Source organism: Schistocerca cancellata, chromosome 3 (genome assembly GCF_023864275.1).
Source record: "Schistocerca cancellata isolate TAMUIC-IGC-003103 chromosome 3, iqSchCanc2.1, whole genome shotgun sequence".
NCBI lineage: Eukaryota > Metazoa > Arthropoda > Insecta > Orthoptera > Acrididae > Schistocerca > Schistocerca cancellata.
The window spans coordinates 289568104-289588600 of NC_064628.1; positions in this window are offsets into that span (position 1 = coordinate 289568104).

Here is a 20497-nt window from a genome sequence, read left to right on the forward strand (position 1 = left end):
CCCCATTTGATTTTGTATTTATAACCCTGTAGTCACGTGACCAGAAGTCTTGTTCCTTCTGCCACCGAACTTCACTAATTCCCACTATATCTAACTTTAACCTATCCATTTCTGTTTTTAAATTTTCTAACCTACCTGCCCTATTAAGGGATCTGACATTCCACGCTCCAATCTGTAGAACACCAGTTTTCTTTCTCCTGATAACGACGTCCTCCTGAGTAGTCCCCGCCCGGAGATCGGAATGGGGGACCATTTTACCTCCGGAATATTTTACCCAAGCGACACCATCATCAGGAAAAATTACGGCTTTAGTTCCCCTTGCTTTCAGCCGTTCACAGTACCAGCAGAGCAAGGCCGTTTTGGTTAGTGTTACAAGGCCAGATCAGTCAATCATCCAGACTGTTGCCCCTGCAACTACTGAAAAGGCTGCTGCCCCTCTTCAGGAACTACACGTTTATCTGGCCTCTCAACAGATACCCCTCCATTGTGGTTGCACCTACAGTACGGCTATCTGTATTGCTGAGGCACGCAAGCCTCCCCACCAATGGCAAGGTCCATGGTTCATGGGGGGGCGACCATAGATAACAGGATTGAATTACGAACTATGATTGCAGAAGATGTGTGCGGGCAAACAAACATGCAACTGTTTGAGCAATTGAGCATCCAGATGAACCAAGGGGCTACCAGCAGTGTCGCCTGCATGACCATTCAGTGAACATTGCTGCATATGGGCCTCCACAGCAGATGCCTAGTTCACGCATCCCATGCTGATTGCTGTTCATTTGTGACAAAGGCTGGAGTTTGTATGCCAGTACCACAACTGGATGTTCACTGAGTGGTGCAGGTGCCCTTTTCAGATGAATTATGTTTTATGCTCTGTCGGATAGATGGCCATTGGCGTGTATGGTGTGAAACATCTGAAAGCAAACACCCTGGAACAATCACTGGAAGGATCGAGGCTGGATTAGAGTGCCATGTGGTCTGGGGAATGTTTTTGTGTCATTTTCTGGGTGATCTCGTCATTCTAGAAGGCACAATGGATCGATACAAGTATGCATCTGTCCTTGGGGACCATGTCCACTCCTGTATGTAGTTTGGTTTTCCTCAACACAGTTGCATCTACAAGCAGGACAATGCAATATTTCACACAGCTCGTGGTTTATGTGCATGCCTCAGAACTCAACAGGATGAGGTTACTGTACTCCCCTGGCCATCAAAACACCTCGGATTTAAACACGATAGAGAATCTGTGGGACCACCTCGATCAGGCTGTTCACGCCATGGATCCTCAACTGAGATATCTAGTGCAGCTGGCCATGGCACTGGAATCATTATGGCTCCAAATTCCTGCTAGTACCTTCCAGAATGCCATTGACTGTCTTCTTGCACATCTCACAGCAATTCGTACTGGAAAAGGTGGTTATTCAGGCTTTAGACATACCCATCTACATGTTGCCAAGGTTGTTTCGTCTGTACTGCCGAAGCTGTGCTGGAAAGCCTGTAACATCTTCCTTATAATCCCAATTTCTCTTCATGTGATTCGGTATTCTTAGAGGCCTGAAGAAAGGCATTTGTGGCCGTCAATTTGCTTTGGATGAACACGTGCATGCCTGGGTAGGATCATGGTTCCATAGGCAACCACAAACTCTCATCAGTTTGCTTCCTTGTTCTGCATGTTTTGGTTTTAATCAGATTTTCCTTGAAGGGTACAACATCACTTCTGTCATTTGGACATAAAGAAGTAGAGTTTTTCGATTGGTTAGCAATTTGATATGTGCACCTGATGTTCACCAAGTAGCTGTCAATCATCTCGATGAATAATGGCTCCCACCATTTCTTTGATCTTATCCTCATCCTATCTGGTGATATCTGCTTGTCCAGTAGATCAGTGCCTATTCCCAGCACATGCTCTCATGGGGAATCTTGTGATATCCAATAAAGGATTTTAGATCTTTGGCTAGAAGAAAACTTATGTTGTTCTCTTAGGAAGCATTGATTTTTCTTTTTTCTGTCACTAGCTCTTCAGAAAAAAATCCTCAAACACATAGATCACTGCTGTATTTGCTAGACATTCTGCAACATAATTTTCATTGCTCTTGCCTGTTTCATTAGTGTTTGTGTACGTTTGTTCACATTTATATGACTTACATTTGTGTTTTCTTTTGTGGACAGTGCACCATTTTCAATTCCATGTCCTAATGCTTTTTCTCACATAGCTTGTGGAGGTAAATTGGTAACATTAGCCTCATACCAGTAGGCATACAGTGCAGCCAAGTGTGAAGATAGAAAATAGGCAAATTGATTCCTTTCCCAAAATAAGCAAATTAGAGGAAAATGATTTATTTTCAACTTACAGGCATTGAAGTATAGTGGTCAGTTCACCTTCAGGTACAACAATCAAAGCCAAAAGTTTCATAGCTTATGTAGAAATAAATAAAATATTAATGTCTCGAAAAGGACATTAGTAAGCAATGGATTAAGAATAGTGTACAAGAGATGACCTGTTATGAAATTTGTAATGAATCAAAAGCTGTCAAAAAATTTAATCTATTTTGTGATAAATTCATATCATTATTTGAAAACAGCTTTCTGCATATGCTAATCAGAAAGCAAACATCGGTGTAAAATGTCATCGATCACTAGAGGGTTTAAAGTACCTTTGATGGGAAAAGGGAAATGTACCTTTTGGCAATAGCAAGTAGAGATACTGCAGTAGTTTCACACTGCAAAAACTACTCAAAAGTACTATTAAAAATCAGGGAAAATGTACATAATGTTATATATTAAGTATTCTGAAAACAGACTTAAGGCTATATGGAATGTGTGGACTGTAATGAAACAAGAGTGAGGACAATCAGCCACAGAGCAATCTCATAAAATTCATTCATATGACTGTATCACAACTTTGCCTTCAGAAATTAAAGGACACTGATCTCATGAATAAAAGCTCGTCTGGATTTCATGGTGTTTCCAATAGAGTACTAAAGATTTGTTCTCAAAAATAATCCTTGTCTTTCTTAAATATGTTATGTAACAAAGAAAATAATCAGTTATTGATAATATAATGAATGCAAGTATACAGATAAAAAATCAACTCACCAAGTAGAGGAACACACTCACAAATGGATTTAACTTTCACAAGCTCTTGGAGCCATTGGTTCCTTCTTATGGTGGAAGAGTTGAAGGGGAACGAAGAGGAGTGGAGGAAAAGGACTGGAGAGGTTTAGGGAAAGGAGTACAGTTTAGAAAATTCACCCAGACTCTCGGGTCAGGGGAGCCAGACAGGTTGAGAGGGAAGTCTTTCTTTCTTATCCACCCAGTAAGTCTCCTGTATCCCGGGGTTCTGGGTGACTTTTCTAAACTTTACCCCTTTCCCTAAACCTCTCAAGTATTTTGCCTTCACCCCCTTCGTTCCCCTTCAACTCTTCCACCAGGAGGAGGAGCCACTGACTCCGAAAGCTTGTGAAAGTTAAATTCAATTGTGTGTGTGTTCCCCTGCTGCCTCTTGGTGAGTAGATTTTTTTCATCTGTCCATTTACATTATATTCTTAAATACATGATGCATCACTAACTCAAGGCAATTTTCAGAGACTGAAATGTGTCATTGTTAAAACTCTTTTTTAAGAAATGTGATAGGAGAGATAACTACTGACCCATTTCACTAATGACATCATTTTCCAAAATTTTTGAGAAGGTTGTGTGTTGTAGAATAGTATCATTGACCAACAAAATATACTCAGTAAATCACAGTTTGGATTTCAGAACAGTTCCTCTACTCAGAATGTTATTTATAAGCATTTTATATTCTCCTAGACAAACTGAAGTTTGTGGGATTGATGGTATAGCTAACCAATGGATAACATCATATTAAACCAAAAAAATGCAGAAAGTTGTACTTAGTAATTCAGTCACTGTAGTCTGGGGACATAATTCTAACTGTGAGAAATCATGTATGTGGTCCCCAAGACTAAATCACATGTATAAATGATCTTCTGTCTAAAATACAGTGTGTCCACAAAGTCTGGGTACTAGGAAATTCTAATAAATATACTATGAATGTTAATAAAATAAATTCTAATAATTCTGATCAATTTTGTTTTTTTCTAGACTGAATGATGGCTCTGTCTAAAGAAGAATGAATGGAGCTTGTACTCATTTTAAGTGGATGAGAAAGATGGTCGTATCCCAAAGTTGTGGAAGATTTAACCCTCTACACCCTCATCGTCAACGTATTTATTTTACTGCAGTTAGAAAATTAATCACCAAGTTTGAAGAAACAACCAGTGTGTTCGACAAACCCCATTCCAAATGACAAAAGACTTCAGACGAAATGGAAGAGGCTGTCTTGGCCAAGGTTTATGCTAGCCAAAAGAAATTACTTTGTTGGACATCCATGGAGTTGGGTTTTCCAAGGTAAACCATCCGTAAAATCCTGGGAAAGGTGAGGTTTGATCCATGCAAGGTGCAGATATTGCATCATTTGAATGAAGATGACCCTGATAGATGCATGCAGATGTGTGAATGGTTTGCAGATAAAATGGATGAAGTTATGAATTTTACAAAAGATCGTGTGTTGTTCAGTAATGAAGCCGTGTTTTATGTCTGTGGTGAAGTGAACAGACAAAATCTTCGATACTGTCTTAAGGCAATCTACATTGGATGGGTCCATCCATACAGCAGGGCTGCCAAAAGGTGATGGTGTGGCATGCTTTGGGGAAAGCTTATATGGTAGGGCCTTACTTCTTCAATGAACATGTAACAGGGACACTTAACCTGAAGAAGCTGAGAGACAAATTGATGCCTCAAATTGAGTGTTTGTGTGAGGTACTTACAGGCTGGTTTCAGAAGGATGGGGCTTGTGCCCATTTTGCTGCAGCTGTTAGAGATTAGTTGAATGACAGTTTTCTTCACTGGATTGGGAGAAGAGGTCATGGGGAGTGGTCCCCTCTTTCGTCGGACCTTTCTCCCCTTGATTCCATTTTCTGGGATACGTTGATTGAAAGAGAAAGTTTACTCGATGAAGACTACAAGTTTAAACCACCTGACAGAATGCATTACAAGTGTGCTGAAATCCAGTTCACTTTAATCTTGCAAAGCACATCAACTTATGCATTAAAAAGCCCAGAGATCATGTTGAAAATATTACTTATTAAGATTAAAGTGACTAAAATGTGCTTTATTATTCTCTCTATGTACCCAGACTTTATGGACACACTGTGCAAGCAGAATCAGTTCCTTTTGCAGATGACACAAGTATTAGAATCAATCCAAGCATATATATACGCTCCTGGAAATGGAAAAAAAAACACATTGACACCGGTGTGTCAGACCCACCATACTTGCTCCGGACACTGCGAGAGGGCTGTACAAGCAATGATCACACGCACGGCACAGCGGACACACCAGGAACCGCGGTGTTGGCCGTCGAATGGCGCTAGCTGCGCAGCATTTGTGCACCGCCGCCGTCAGTGTCAGCCAGTTTGCCGTGGCATACGGAGCTCCATCGCAGTCTTTAACACTGGTAGCATGCCGCGACAGCGTGGACGTGAACCGTATGTGCAGTTGACGGACTTTAAGCGAGGGCGTATAGTGGGCATGCGGGAGGCCGGGTGGACGTACCGCCGAATTGCTCAACACGTGGGGCGTGAGGTCTCCACAGTACATCGATGTTGTCGCCAGTGGTCGGTGGAAGGTGCACGTGCCCGTCGACCTGGGACCGGACCGCAGCGACGCACGGATGCACGCCAAGACCGTAGGATCCTACGCAGTGTCGTAGGGGACCGCACCGCCACTTCCCAGCAAATTAGGGACACTGTTGCTCCTGGGGTACCGGCGAGGACCATTCGCAACCGTCTCCATGAAGCTGGGCTACGGTCCCGCACACGGTTAGGCCGTCTTCCGCTCACGCCCCAACATCGTGCAGCCCGCCTCCAGTGGTGTCGCGACAGGCGTGAATGGAGGGACGAATGGAGACGTGTCGTCTTCAGCGATGAGAGTCGCTTCTGCCTTGGTGCCACTGATGGTCATATGCGTGTTTGGCGCCGTGCAGGTGAGCGCCACAATCAGGACTGCATACGACCGAGGCACACAGGGCCAACACCCGGCATCATGGTGTGGGGAGCGATCTCCTACACTGGCCGTACACCACTGGTGATCGTCGAGGGGACACTGAATAGTGCACGGTACATCCAAACCGTCATCGAACCCATCGTTCTACCATTCCTAGACCGGCAAGGGAACTTGCTGTTCCAACAGGACAATGCACGTCCGCATGTATCCTGTGCCACCCAACGTGCTCTAGAAGGTGTAAGTCAACTACCCTGGCCAGCAAGATCTCCGGATCTGTCCCCCATTGAGCATGTTTGAGACTGGATGAAGCGTCGTCTCACGCGGTCTGCACGTCCAGCACGAACGCTGGTCCAACTGAGGTGCCAGGTGGAAATGGCATGGCAAGCCGTTCCACAGGACTACATCCAGCATCTCTACGATCGTCTCCATAGGAGAATAGCAGCCTGCATTGCTGCGAAAGGTGGATATACACTGTACTAGTGTCGACATTGTGCATGCTCTGTTGCCTGTGTCTATGTGCCTGTGGTTCTGTCAGTGTGATCATGTGATGTATCTGACCCCAGGAGTGTGTCAATAAAGTTTCCCCTTCCTGGGACAATGAATTCACGGTGTTCTTATTTCAATTTCCAGGAGTGTATATAGCAACAGAAGAAATGGTAAACAATGTTCCGAAAAGTATTATTGACTGGTTTTCTGCAAGTGGTCTCCGTGGATATTCAGTTCTGAATATCTAAAGTATGATGGAAACCCAATATTTAAGTGCCTGTATTGATGAGAATTTAAACCGGAAAAAGTACATTTTGGAAATCTTAAAACAACTTAGTTCAGCCACATTTGCACTTGGAATAACTGCAAACCTTGGAGAGAGGGATATCAGCAAATTGACATATTTTGCATGTTTTCATTTAATTATATAATGTGAAATAACGTTCTGGTGTAATCCATCATTAAGAGAGAAACATGCTGTAGGAATAATATGTGGTGCTCACTAATGATCGTCTTCTAGACATCTGTTTAACAAGTTGGGTATTCTGGCTACCACTTCACTTCACACTATGTTAAATAACCCATTGCAGCTCAAAAGTAATGATGGTGTAGATAATTAAATACCAGAAGGAAAAAAAACTAAAAAAGATATTCATTACTCCACATTAACATTGTCTTTAGCACAATGCTGCAACTGAATTTTGATAACTTACTCAGTGATATGAACATTCTCACAGACAGCAAAGTAAAGTTCGAAAGCAAACTGATAAAGTTTCTCCTTGACAACTTCTTCTGTTCTGTAGAAGAATTTCTGTTATTTTAATGTGTAAAAGTTGGTGATACAAATTACTAATTCACGTCTGTATATTTAATAGTAACCAAGAAACTTATCAGTGTTCAACATGTAGCCATATTTATTATATTTATGTTAATTTGCGATGTGACAGGCAAATGATCTGAGGAACATGAAACTAACCAATCAACTTCAGTGACCTGTCAAAGGCATTCGATCATGTTGATCATAATATATTGTTAGAGGAATTGAGTTTCAATGGGATACATAATTCAGGAAAGGTCTTGTATAGTCCTTACTTAAAAAGCAGAATTTAAAAAGTTATCCTAGGCTGTTTGAGTATTATGAAGAATGCACCTCGTCATTAGCGATAGAAGAAACTGCAGTGAGAGTCCCACGGGTCTGATCATTGGACCAGTGCTGCTCTTGCTGTGTGTTAATGATATGCTACTTTGTCTGAATCACTTAGGCAGATGGTATTCGTAGCTCAAAAGAAAGTAATTAGAATTATGTGTGGGATTCACACACATACATCTTGCAGGCATCACTTTCTGAGCAGCTATTAATGTTAACCATAGGTTCACAGTATGTTTATTCACTTAATGAAATCTGTTATCAACAAACCATCTGATTGTGAGTGTGAAAGTAACAAAACTATTCACAATTACAATACTGGAAGGAAAAAGATTTACATTAGGCCTTCATGAATCTAACTTTGGCACAGCAAGTGGTGAAATTTGCAGCTGTAAAACTGTTTGACAATCCATCACGGAAATAAAATGTAACGGCGGGTGGAGAGGGGTGGGGGGTGACCATACAGAGGTGGGAAAGCTTGCTTGCCAAACTGTAGGTGCAACAACAATGAAAGGGAATCTGTGGAGAGGCCAAACTAGCCCTTGGTCCCTGAAGAGGGGCAGCAGATTTTTCAGCAGTTGCAGGGCCAACAATCTGAATGGTTGACTGCTTGACCTTGTCATGTTAATCCAGACAACTTTATGTGCTGGTACTGTGAACAGCTGAAAACAAGGGGGAGCTACAGCCCTTTCATCCCCCCCCCCCCCCAAAAAAAAAAAGCATTAAGCTTTACAGATTGGCTCAATCCTTTTGGGTATAATATTCTGGAGGTAGAATAGTCTTCCATTCAGATTTCCAGGTGGGGACTGCATAGGAGGATTTAATCATCAGGACAAATAAAACTGCCATTCTATGGTTCAGAGTGTGGAATGTCAGATCCCTTAATGGGGCATGTCAGTCTGAAAATTTAAAAAGGGAAATGGATAGGCTGAAGTTAGATATATTTGGAATTAGTGCAGTGCGTTGACAGGAAGAACCGGATTTCTGATCAGTTCAGTACAGGGTTATCAACATAAAATCAAAGGGGGGTAATTCAGGAGTAGGTCTTACAATCAATAAGAAAATAGGAATCCGGGTAAGATTTCTATGAACAGCATAGTCAATGCATTATTATAACCAAGACACAAAGCCAACACCCTCCACAATACTGCAAATTTATATGCCGACTAGATCCACAGATGATGAAGAGATCGAAAGAATGTATGAGGTAAAAGAAATTATTCAGATAGTTAAAGGAGACAAACATGTAATAGTGCTGGGTGACTGGAAGTGAGTAGTACATCATTACGTGCTCTTATCAAAAATTCTGATGAGTAGTGTCAACTGGAAGACTCAGGCAATTATGGGAAATCTCTTTAAAAGTTTGACAGCAGTGTAAAAAAATGAAGAGGTTCATAACTTTATTGAAAAGGCTAGAGCTCACTTTGAAAGAGACAATTTAAAAGTAAACATAGAAAAAGCAAATGTTATTCACTTTAAACAGAGTGGTCCAAATAGGCAAAATATTTTGAGTGATAAATGCTGTCAAAAACTTGTTCAGAATATAAATTTTTGGGTTTATACATATTATTCATTTTAAACCGAGTGGTTCAAATAGGTAAAATTTTGTGACTGATAAATTATGTCAAACGTGTTAAGAATATAAATTTGTGGGTATATACACAGCTGACCAACTTTCATGGAAGCAGCAAATTGACAATGTCTGCAAAAAAATAACAACCAATAAGGAAATTATCTCCATATCTTAATACTGAAAGTCTAAGGATTAGAATCCCCATTCTTGTCTTTGTGAATAGTACTGTGGGGTGGGACTTGCCACACTAACATAAAAAGGGTTTTCATAGTGCAGAAGAGGGCCTTGAGGATTCTAGTGAAAGTAAAACAAGGAACATATTTGCAAAAGCCTTTTCAAAAGATCCAGTATTCTCACAGTCTGTGCCATATACACACATCAAAAAAAGTTTTGTATCACCCCGGTTTGCAGAACTCCTGCTGTGGATATTGTATCACACGCACAGCCCCTTTGACTGTTCCGAGATGTTACTAAACCCGCCCAAAGATGTAAACAACCATGTGTGAGCAGTATCTGTTAGACAGAGGGGGTCTGACAGCCGACCAGTTCCAGTCATTCCACCAAGAAGGAGGCACCCAGCTCGTGTTGGTAGTTCCACCATGCCTAGACGGTCAGTACCACGGTTCAATGGCGTCCGCATTGTTTCTTTGTGCCAGTAAGGGTTCTTCACAAGGAAAGTGTCCAGGTGTCTCAGAGTGAACCAAAGCGATGTTGTTCGGACATGGAGGATATATGGAGAGACAGGAACTGTCGACGGCATGCGTCGCACAGGCTGCGCAAGTGGATGGCCGCTACCTACGGATTACAGCTCGGAGGAACCCTGACAGCAATGCCACCATGTTGAATAATGCTTTTTGTGCAGCCACAGGACGACGTGTTACGACTCAAACTGTGCGTAATAGGCTGCATTATGCGCAACATCACTCCTGACGTCCATGGCGAGGTCCACCTTTGCAACCACGACACCATGCAGCATGCTACAGATGGGCACAACAACATGCCGAATGCACCGCTCAGGATTGGCATCATGTTATCTTAACCGATGAGTGTCGCATATGCCTTCAGACAGACAATCATCAGAGACATGTTTGGAGGCAACCTGGTCAGGCTGAACGCCTGAGACATGCTCTCCAGCGAGTGCAGCAAGGTGGAGGCTCCCTGCTGTTTTGGGGTGGCATTATGTGGGACTGATGTACACTGTTGGTGCTCATGGAAGGCACCATAATGGCTGTACGATACGTGAATATCATCCTCTGACCGATAGTGGAACCATATCGGCAGTATAGTGGCGAGGCATTCGTCTCCATAGATGACAATTCGCACCCCCAATGTGCACATCTTATGAATGACTTCATTCAGCATAATGACATCACTCGACTAGAGTGACCAGCATGTTCTCCAGACATGAACCATGAACCCCACAGAACATTCCTGGGATAGATTGAAAAGGGCTGTTTATGGATGATGTGACCCACCAACCACTCTGAGGGATTTATGCTGAATCGCGATTGAGTAGTGGGACAATATGTATCAACAGTGACTTGATGACCTTGTGGATATGTTGAATTCAGGCATGCATCAACGCAAGAGGACATGCCACTGGGGGGTATTAGAGGTACTGGTGTGTACAGTAGTCTGGACCAACACCTCTGGAGGTCTTGCTCTATGGTGGTACAACATCCAATGTGTGGTTTTCATGAGCAATAAAAAGGGCAGAAGTGATGTTTTTGTTGATCTCTGTTCCAATTTTCTGTACAGGTTCCGGAACTCTCGGAACCGAGTTGATGCAATACTTTTTTTGATGTGTGTATCTGCTGGAAATCATTGCATTAGTGAAAGGAGATACTAAGGTCACAAACAGGAATATGGAAATTCACAACTGTGATATAAGGCACAAAAAAAAGACTTTCACAGGTTAACAGAAAATTAATTTTCTTAGTTTGTTGCAAAAAGAAGTTAAGATGTTGGCAGAGGACATTTTTCACTTTTAAAAAGTGACTGGTGACTGAAGCAATGGCACATCAAAAACCTGCCTATATAACTTGGATTCAACATGATTATTAATGCATGAAACAATCCTGTGCTAGAAATAAGTATAGTAATTGTAGCATATTCTAAAATAATAGTAATAATTGGAAAAAATTAAATATTGTTAACAATGCCATGCATGTAAAATTATATGTTATAAGCAGACAATAAATAAAAAAACAGTAGTAGGAAAGAAAGAGAAGAGTAATAATAGGAGAATATGGGAGAATGGAATGACACAGGAGGCCAAATGGGAGAATTTTGCACAGAACATAATTTAATCATTGTTAACACTTAGTTTAACAATTGTGAAAGAAGCTTGTAAACATGGAAGAGACATGGGGACATAGGAAGGCTTCTGATTTATTGTATAATGGTAAGATATAGATTTGAAAACCAGATTCTAAACCGTGAGACATTACCAGGGACAGAAGTGTTTTCCTCCTTTAAATTGAAGGAGTTGCTAAAAAGGTAGGAAATTAAGGATATAGGGCTTCAATGAGCTGAAAGAAACAGATGTTTTTAAGAGTTTCACAGTGAGCTTCAGGTAACACTGTACTGGACTGGGGAGAAAATATACTTGAGAAGAGGAATGAGTAGTTCTCAGAAATGAAATTGTGAAGGCAGCAGTGGATCGGACAGTTAAAAAGACAAGCTGTAGTAGAAATCTTTGGCTGTCACAGGAGGTATTGAATTTAATGGACAAAAGGAGAAGTATAAAGAGATTGACAAAAAGTGCAAAATAGCTAGAGGATAAATGCAAGGTGGTAGAAGCATGTATAATTAGGGGAAAGACCGATTACACTTATGGGAATGTTAAGAGACCTTTGGAGAAAGGAGAAAATGCATAGGAATGTTAAGAGACCTTTTGAGAAAGGAGATAAAGCAGTGTGTACATCAAACAGCGCAGATGACAAGCCAGGGCAAAGTAAAGAAGAGAAAGCTGAAAGGTGGAAGGAATGTGTAGAGACTCTATGTAAGGGGAACAGACTGGAAAACAATATTATAGAAAGGAAGGACGTAGGTACAGATGAAATGGTCAATATATCCATATATAATAATGCTTCCAATGGTGGTTTTGAAGATTTTCCTTTTTTGTCTCCTTTGTGATACGTTGAGCCCATAAGATATCATTTAATATTCTAATTGTGTGAACTTCCCAACATTTGTTATTGACTTTCCTTATCTTTTTATCATTTTGTCAGATTTTTACTCCTCTACATTGGACCTTGCCGTTGGTTGCGAGGCTTGCGTGCCTCAGTGATACAGATAGCCGTACCGTAGGTGCAACCACAACGGAGGGGTATCTGTTGAGAGGCCAGACAAACGTGTGGTTCCTGAAGAGGGGCAGCAGCCTTTTCAGTAGTTGCAGGGGCAACAGTCTGGATGATTGACTGATCTGGCCTTGCAACATATCCAAAACGGCCTTGCTGTGTTGGTACTGCGAACGGCTGAAAGCAAGGGGAAACTATGGCCGTAATTTTTCCTGAGGGCATGCAGCTTTACTTTATGGTTAAATGATGATGGCGTCCTCTTGGGTAAAATATTCCAGAGGTAAAATAGTCCCCCATTCGGATCTCTGGGCGGGGACTACTCAGGAGGACGTCGTTATCAGGAGAAAGAAAACTGGTGTTCTACGGATCGGAACGTGGAATGTCAGATCCCTTAATGGGGCAGTTAGGTTAGAAAATTTAAAAAGGGAAATGGATAGGTTTAAGTTAGATATAGTGGGAATTAGTGAAGTTCGGTGGCAGGAGGAACAAGACTTTTGGTCAGGCGAATACAGGGTTATAAATACAAAATCAAATGGGGTAATGCAGGAGTAGGTTTAATAATGAATAAAAAAATAGGAGTGCGGGTAAGCTACTACAAACAGCATAGTGAATGAATTATTGTGGCCAAGATAGACACGAAGCCCACACCTATCACAGTAGTACAAGTTTATATGCCAACTATCTCAGCAGATAACGAAGAAATTGAAGAAATGTATGATGAAATAAAAGAAATTATTCAGATAGTGAAGGGAGACGAAAATTTAATAGTCTTGGGTGACTGGAATTCGGTAGTAGGAAAAGGGAGAGAAGGAAATGTAGTAGGTGAATATGGATTGGGGGGAAGAAATGAAAGAGGAAGCCACCTGGTAGAATTTTGCACAGAGCACAACTTAATCATAGCTAACACTTGGTTCAAGAATCATAAAAGAAGGTTGTATACATGGGAGAAGCCTGGATATACTGACAGGTTTCAGATAGATTATATAATGGTAAGACAGAGATTTAGGAACCAGGTTTTAAATTGTAAGACATTTCCAGGGGCAGATGTGGACTCTGACCACAATCTATTGGTTATGAACTGTAGATTAAAACTGAAGAAACTGCAAAAAGGTGGGAATTTAAGGAGATGGGACCTGGATAAACTGAAAGAACCAGAGGTTGTAGAGAGTTTCAGGGAGAGCATAAGGGAACAATTGACAGGAGTGGGGGAAAGAAATACAGTAGAAGAAGAATGGGTAGCTCTGAGGGATGAAGTAGTGAAGGCAGCACAGGATAAAGTAGATAAAAAGAAGAGGGCTGCTAGAAATCCTTGGGTAACAGAAGAAATATTGAACTTAATTGATGAAAGGAGAAAATATAAAAATGCAGTAAATGAAGCAGGCAAAAAGGAATACAAACGTCTCAAAAATGAGATCGACAGGAAGTGTAAAATGGCTAAGCAGGGATGGCTAGAGGACAAATGTAAGGATGTAGAGGCTTGTCTCACCAGGGGTAAGATAGATACTGCCTACAGGAAAATTAAAGAGACCTTTGAAGAAAAGAAAACCACTTGTATGAATATCAAGAGCTCAGATGGAAACCCAGTTCTCAGCAAAGAAGGGAAAGCAGAAAGGTGGAGGACAACGGTTCAATCCCGTCTCCGGCCATCCTGATTTAGGTTTTCCGTGATTTCCCTAAATCGTTTCAGGTAAATGCCGGGATGGTTCCTTTGAAAGGGCACGGCCAATTTCCTTCCCAATCCTTCCCTAACCCGAGCCTGCGTTCCGTCTCTAATGACCTCGTTGTCGACGGGACGTTAAACACTAATTACCACCACCACCACCGCAGAAAGGTGGAAGGAGTATATAGAGGGTCTATACAAGGGAGATGTACTTGAGGACAATATTATGGAAATGGAAGAGGATGTAGATGAAGATGAAATGGGAGATATGATACTGCGTGAAGAGTTTGACAGAGCACTGAAAGATCTGAGTCGAAACAAGCCCCCGGGAGTAGACAACATTCCATTAGAACTACTGACAGCCTTGGGGGAGCCAGTCCTGACAAAACTCTACCATCTGGTGAGCAAGATATATGAGACAGGCGAAATACCCTCAGATTTCAAGAAGAATATAATAATTCCAATCCCCAAGAAAGCAGGTGTTGACAGATGTGAAAATTACCAAACTATCAGTTTAATAAGTCATGGCTGCAAAATACTAACGCGAATTCTTTACAGACGAATGGAGAAACTAGTAGAAGCCGACCTCGGGGAAGATCAGTTTGGATTCCGTAGAAATATTGGAACACGTGAGGCAATACTGACCCTACGACTTATCTTAGAAGCTAGATTAAGGAAAGGCAAACCTACATTTCTAGCATTTGTAGACTTAGAGAAAGCTTTTGACAATGTTGACTGGCATACTCTCTTTCAAATTCTGAAGGTGGCAGGGGTAAAATACAGGGAGCGAAAGGCTATTTACAATTTGTACAGAAACGAGATGGCAGTTGTAAGAGTCGAGGGACATGAAAGGGATGCAGTGGTTGGGAAGGGAGTGAGACAGGGTTGTAGCCTCTCGCCGATGGTATTCAATCTGTATATTGAGCAAGCAGTGAAGGAAACAAAAGAAAAATTCAGAGTAGGTGTTAAAATCCATGGAGAAGAAAAAAAACTTTGAGGTTCGCCGATGACATTGTAATTCTGTCAGAAACAGCAAAGGACTTGGAAGTGCAGATGAACGGAATGGATAGTGTCTTGAAATTAGGATATAAGATGAACATCAACAAAAGCAAAACGAGGATAATGGTATGTAGTCGAATTCAGTCGGGTGATGTTGAGGAAATTAGATAAGGAAATGAGACACTTAAAGTAGTAAAGGAGTTTTGCTATTTGGGGAGCAAAATAACTGATGATGGTCGAAGTAGAGACGATATAAAATGTAGACTGGCAATGGCAAGGAAAGCGTCTCTGAAGAAGAGAAATTTGTTAACATCAAGTATAGATTTAAGTGTCAGGAAGTCATTTCTGAAAGTATTTGTATGGAGTGTAGCCATGTATGGAAGTGAAACATGGACGATAAATAGTTTGGACAAGAAGAGAATAGAAGCTTTTGAAATGTTGTGCTACAGAAGAATGCTGAAGATTAGATGGGTAGATCACATAACTAATGAGGAAGTATTGAATAGGATTGGGGAGAAGAGGAGTTTGTGGCACAACTTGACAAGAAGAAGGGATCGGTTGGTAGGACATGTTCTGAGGCATCAAGGGATCACCAATTTAGTATTGGAGGGCAGCGTGGAGGGTAAAAATCGTAGAGGGAGACCAAGAGATGAATACACTAAGCAGATTCAGAAGGATGTAGGTTGCAGTAGTTACTGGGAGATGAAGAAGCTTGCACACGATAGAGTAGCATGGAGAGCTGCATCAAACCAGTCTCAGGACTGAAGACCACCACCACAACAACAACAACAATTGTACCCTACAGTGTATGTAATTCTTCCCATACATTCCTCCAGTGTCAAATCTTGATTTGTTCCTCCTATTACCATGCATTTTGTTTCATTCCTTTTTGACCTGAAGGCCTCCATTAACTTTCTGATGATTCATTACATGTCTTCATCTTGTACTAAAATTAGCTGGTCGTTAACAAAATGTAGTTATTGGGATTCCCATGTTCCTAAATTTTTTCCTTCCAGTTTTTCAAGGCCATTTCTATATATATTTTATAAAGAGTCAGTGATTGGCTATGATTGAGAAAATTCTATTGTAACATTAAATCCAAATGAGAAAAAACTTTGTACTTGTACTCTAGCTGTAGAGGTTTCATATAGATTTGCTTGAATTATGAAGGATTAATATTAGATGATTTTAAAGCCGTACACAAACTGCATAAAGGTGTATTATCATAGACTTTTTCAGTGCCTACAAACACAAAGGGAAGGGCTGATTTTGAATATCTTTTCTTTTCAAGGATTTGTTGCAGCCAGCTTGTTCTTTGCCCCCATTTCTTTAAGTTTTTTTAATAATGTGTGATATGCCTTTCATAAAATCTCCTAAATACATTAGTCACAGTTACTTCTCTATTATCTTTACCGATCTTTTTTTTCCTGTCCTATGTATTGTTATTCAGTGTTGCCACAAGTTCTGGATATCAAGGAATTTCAAACGAGTCAGGAAAATACTAGGGAAATTTGAAAAATAAATAAATAAATAAAAACATGTAATTTTTATCTCAGTAGATGAAATGGATTGTTTACTGAGATGTCATGCATCGTCGCTGGCTGGGCACAGCTGAGTACATGCACTGCTTCCCTACTCCCTCATTCTTACTGCTTCTTCCCTTCTTAGCATTCCCCTCACCTTGCAGTCACCATTTTTTGCCATTAGCCTTGCAGCTGCCAACAAGAGGCAGGGAGGCATGAGGAATGATATGTTTGGATCTGATTCCCAGAGATTGTTAACGGAGGTCATTTGTGCATGAGTTGTGTCTGAGTGAGTCTGTGTACACTCTCATTTTCTGACAGGCTATGGCGGGAAACGTAGTTGTGAGAGTGTGATTGTCTTTTCTACGTGCCTGTCTGCAGCTCAGCGATCATCTTTACAGTGAGTTGCTACCTATCATCATTAGTATTGATTCTCACAGTATTTGCGCGAGTTATCTGTTGTATGGATTGATCACCGTGGTCTCATTTTATCAACATAGTGTCACTGACACATGAACAGTTGGCCACATGAGTGGACTTCCACGATGGGCCAAAACCCCTGGCCTCACTAGTCTCAACAATCTGCCTGCATTGTGGGTCTGTGTGTGGCATAATGCAGCAGTTTTTCGTAGTTTATCCAAGGACCCAGGACTGTGGTGCTCCTTAGCAGCCCAGAGGCCACAGGCATTTCAGAAATTGTGACTCTCTCACCACAGGTATATTATACAGTGCAGCATTTTATAGACATTTTGTTTATTCTAGTACATTTTGGCACTTCGAAAATAATTTGTATATTAGAAAGTATGTACGATAAGGAAAAAAGTTGTGGCAGTCGCTGGCGGTTTGTATGCTATGTACTCACGTATTTCTCGAAAGAAAAATCACACAATACCTCAAAATAATAGACATGACACAGTGACTAATAGCTGATAATAACAAACATAATGGAACCAATATTTTATTAGTGGTCACCTATAGTGTTGGTTTACACAACTCTTCTCTGCCTTATATACTTGTTTCGAGAGGCCTATTTTTTTCTGAGGTTATTTATGAAATCAGTGAAGGTATTTTAAATCTGTCTTACGACTCCAAGAAAATGTGTATTTTGTCACCAAATGTATTTTGTTTTATTGAAATAACATCAGCGGCCTTAATAACACACATATACCATTTGGCTTGCTTTCTCCACCTAAAAATAGTTCGTTACAAAAGATGTAGGTGTTAGTACTTAAGATTTTTGCTCAAACAGGGGAGAAATACGAAAGTCCTTATATTTTTTTGTCAACTTATGTCTTTACTTGTCCTTGAGATCTCAAAATTTGTCAGGGAAAGATGCTAAAACTCGTCTGGAAATCTGGGAACTATCAGGGAAATTCATTTGGAGAAACTTGTGGCATCCCTGTTGTTATAAATCCTATTTTCCAATCTTCAGGCGTGACCTCATCATTTATAATCATTTTAAAAAAGATTTTCGAAAAGTTTACCTATAATTTATCTGTACTATATATCTGCTGTTCAGTTAGGATTTGTCCAATTCTTGTAGCTCTTCCACTCTTCCAAGATTTGATTGAATCTTTTACTATTTTTATGTCCAAACAAATGCCTTCATTATTTTGTTTTATGTCTGTTCATTATTAATTGTCCCCAAAAGTTCTTCCCTATTTTCTGAAAGTTGCTTTAAAATATTTTTCCCAAGACTGAAAACTTTTTTAATTTGTTGTGTTTCTGTAGAATTTTTCCTCAGCATTTTAAATAGTCTCCATGCTTATGAGCTTCTTTTTACTCTAATAAGTGTATCAATTTTTTTAAAAGTCTGTTCTCAAGTCTAAGTTTTGTTTCTATCACCATTTTTCTAATTTTTCTTGTTCTTTTCTTAGTTCTATCTTGTGCTGAATAGGCCTATTTTGTATATTAACTACCAGTATTTTAAATATTGCCCTTTCTTTATTTATATGTCTTTCTCAACATCTGAATCCATGTAATACAATGATTTTCTTCCTTCACAATGAACTGCTTTGCCTAGAGCACTTTTGGCTGCCTCTTTTGTAAAGTATTACCAAATTCCGTTTCAGCTAAGTTTTCAGTGAACTTTTTTCTCTATAAATTCAATGTAACTTTATCTTCTAGATTATTTAATTACATTTTGGAATCTTTATTTCAGTTTTGAAGTCTTCCTCATTATTAACAATTTCTTCTTTAGTTGGCTTATCTGCACATGTAAATCAATTTTGCATTAACCAAATGATGATCACTAGGGGTCAGCCCTCTATATGCTAAGATGTCTTGTGTTTTTACACTGTTTCTGCCTAATTATTATACAATCAGTTACTGATTTTAATTGCAGTGCATCCAGATGCCATGTATATTCACGAATTTCTTTAAGTGGATAAAAACCATTAAAATTGGTTCTGAGTTTTTTCACATATATTAATTAATTTCATACCATTGTCATAGGCTGTTTTCTTCATGAGGTCCTGCTCTTTTATTTCTTACTTGTCTTCATGTTCTACTGTTGAGGATCCCCACCAGTAATAATTTCTCTTTTATTTCCTGTCTTTTCTATTATGTCATTTAATTTGTTGAAGAGGGTTTGTTTGATATGATTGGTTCATATTCATTTATTGCATAGGCTCCATATTTTCACCAGCAAATTCCTAATTTGATAGATATTTCTGTAAGCTTTCCCTTATCATTATCAGCATTTCTCTCTTTGATCATGGGATGTTTTTGTACCCCACTGTATAAATGTACATACATGTTTCTTTAGTTCCTATGCTGTTTCTCTTCTTATTTGTTTCCTGTAACATCGAGATTTTTTCTTTTGTTTTCCAATACTCTAATAATTTGCTTTTCTTTTTTTAATTCTTTAGTCCTTGAATATTCCATGCTCCAGTTGTAGTCCGTTTGTATAGTTTTTTCTGTTACATTTACTCTATCTGGCTGTATTCTCTTGGGCCTTGTAATGTGATGAATGAGGATTTGTCCCATTGCATCAACCCCAAAGCTGATGTTCCAAATTATTTTTATTCAAGATTGTCTTTTTTTTACCCTTGGTTAACAAATATCCAACAATTACAGCACATCTGTTTGATTTCAGCAATCTTCATTGGATTTTTTGATCGGTGCCATCTTATGCTGACTGCATCGGCCCTTCCATTTTCTTGTTTATATATTAGTATTTAATCTTTTTGTTGATGGGATTTGTAATGTATCTTGGATTTCTGGTAATTGAAGGGATTGTCAGAAGAAAGTTCTAACCCTCAATTTATTGAGATTTAGACTGGTCACACTATCTGAACATTCATTTCATCTGCATTGCATCTGAGAAACAAGCACTTAAACTGCTAGAAACTGCTTGTTGGCTATATACATTGTTTTGCCTTACCATATTTATGTTCTTGTCTTTGGCTGAAAACAGTCTTGCCACAGTGTCAGTGTGGTAGTGGCATTGGAATATTGTTATTCAGTAAATAGGTGGTGGATTGGCGAGAATTGCAGCGATGATAGACATCCTTTTATTGATGACAATAATGCAGATCACGATTAAGTAGCTGAGAGAACATCAGGTATTGAAGATATCATTAAATTCCTGTAGGGTTGTTACGGTCAGAGTTTTATTTTATGTTTTAACAATAGGAAAACCTATACTAGTAATTAAAATGTTTGAGGGTTAACATTGTTTTAGGCCTAATGTGAAGTGTTGTGGCTTAGCACTATTTTATGCTGTTTTATTTCTCT